This window comes from Tupaia chinensis, unplaced genomic scaffold (assembly GCF_000334495.1).
Source record: "Tupaia chinensis unplaced genomic scaffold, TupChi_1.0 Scaffold000045_1, whole genome shotgun sequence".
NCBI classification, from domain to species: domain Eukaryota; kingdom Metazoa; phylum Chordata; class Mammalia; order Scandentia; family Tupaiidae; genus Tupaia; species Tupaia belangeri.
In genome coordinates, this window is record NW_006159501.1 from 10,153,834 (window position 1) to 10,156,361 (window position 2,528).

Here is a 2,528-nt window from a genome sequence, read left to right on the forward strand (position 1 = left end):
GTGAATGTGGGGGCCAAGTAGATTGGAAATTGTGTCTTGATTCAGTTGTGTGCATATCAGAGAAGGGAGCCACTTAGAAACAACCTCTGTCCTACCAGGGCTGGGTCTGACCTGGCCGCGTTAATGCAGGTGTATTCCGATGTCCCTGGCCTATGAAAGGCCCCTCCACAAACTCTTCCATGAGTAGACCTGATGCTGAGTGGGCTGACATCACCCACAGGGGCCAGGGAGGTGGGCTTGCTCCAAAGCTGTTGACAGCTGCAGGTGCTGTCTGAGGAGGGACGCTAGACCTGTGTCCCTGGAAGAGTGCCCAGTGCTCCTGTCTCACCTCTCTTCAGTGGTTTCTGCTCAAACTGATGCTTCTTTGACCCTCCCACTCTCCACGCACACCCCAAACACCAGCCACACCAAACTTCTTGGTTCTCCCAAAGCTGTGCTCTATCAGCTTCTTTGAAAAGGCGTTGCTGAGTGGGTGTCCAAGACATTTAGTCCCCAGATGACCTGCCCCTTGCCCCAAGGTGGCCAACCAGAGTCTCTCTCCTGGGAACTGCAAACGTTGGTTGGGGCCTGGGACTGAGCCCTGTGTCTGCTAATCCCCTGCACTGGGTTTTTGGAGCTGCCCTGGTTCTGGTCTATCCTACAGGTCTTGTTTCTGATTTTGATATCTGTCTTTGCAGAGTCCACCCTTTTCCCTAATAAAAATGTATAGCAACTGAGAACATTACCAAACACTTTGTTTTAAAAACTCTTACTACTTCTTTATCACAAAGAGGAAACTGAGGCTCAGAGTTTTACGTAACTTCCTTAACAGCTGGTGTTTTAATGCTTAGGCCATACAGCCCCTTGAGCTAATCACAGTGTCAGTTTCTGTAACTTATGAACAAAAGAAACTTAGCGAATTCATTTGTTCTCCCAAGAGATGTCTGAGAAGGATGTTCTCAGCAAGGCCATGCAGTATTGGCTAGTTTTCTCCTCCGAACTCCAGAAGAACGGGAATCATGTTTGTCCCAAATCTTTTGATTACTTCTTTCCTCTCTGCAAGTCTATAGCTTCTTAGTGGTAGAGTTCTTGAATTATTTATGTCTGTTTCCTGGAGCAAAGTAGGAGTTCGATAAATACAAGGGTACATCAAAAATTTCATGGAAAAATAGAATTAAAAGATAAAGGTAGGGGACTAGCAGATGGCATAATGGTAACATCACTGGATTCCTGTGTGGTCTGCTGTGGTTTGAATCCTGGACCTAGCAGCTTAAAACTCAGGCTGGGTGTGTGTGTGTGTACATTTCCAAAACCCCAAGAAGAGACTGAAGAAGAAGGTATTATGGCATGGCCATCTCCCCTGGGGGTGATTGCTCACTTTCTCTCTATTTCTCTCTGTCTCTCTAGTGAGTTCACACACCCTATAGCAAAAAAAAAAAAAAAAAATCCCCTCCTCCCAAAAAAAGATAAAAGTAGACATTGCAAACTTAATTTCTCAACATAAGATCCACCAACTTCAAGACACTCTGTAATGAGTCCATCACTAAAGAACTGAGATCCTGGGGGTTTAGCCATGCACTGAAGTTTCCATTATACTATTAGCTGAAGAAAAATGGGTGTCTTCTACAGATTTTTTAAGTTTAGAAAATGAAAAGAAGTTGGAAAGAGCCAAATCAGGACTGCAAATTGGCTGTCTGATGATTTCCTATCAAACTCTGGTGAGAGGAATGAGCGGGAGCACTGTCATGGCAGAGAAAGATTCTCTAATGAGGCTTTCTAGGCATTTTCTACTGGAGTTTCAGCCTCGGGACCAGCAGATTGTGTAATGGTTATGTCGCTGTATTCCCATGTAGTTGACTGCAGTTGGAGTCCAGGACCCAGTGGCTTAAATACTCACAGCAGGCACGTGTGCATGCATGCCCGAAATCCTAAATGGAGAATCTAGGAGAAGGATTGAGGCTTGGGCTTTCCCCCAGGGGGTGATATCTTGCTTTCTGCCTCTCTGGGGAGTGCATACGCCCTATAGCCAAAATCTCTAAAAAAAAAGTTTCAGCTTCATTTCCCAAGACACTCTTTTAATAAGCAGATGTTATTGTTCTTCAGTCCTCCAGGAGGTCAACAAGCACAGTGCCTCGAACATCTCAGAAAATTGTTACCCCGACTTTTGTTCTTGACTTATCTGCTATTATTTTGGCTGGGCCATGTCTACCTCGTGAAAGCCACTGCTTTGACTGTGCTTCGTCTTCAGGATCATTCTGGTAAAGCTGTATGCCATCTCCTGTTACAGTTCTTCAAATGCTTCTGAATCTTGATCTCACTTATGTAAAATTTCCATTGAAAGCTCTGCTCTTGTCTGCAGCTGATCTGGGTGCACCAGTTTTTGCACCCATCAAACAGAAAATCTTCTCCAATTTATTTTTCAGTCAGAATTGTGTAATAATTGTGCATAGTTTTTAAAATAATGTGCATATCCTTGAACTTTTCAAAGTCCTTCATATTTATTGAACGGATGTGATTCATTCCTACCTAGAGTAGTTGAGTAGGAGGGA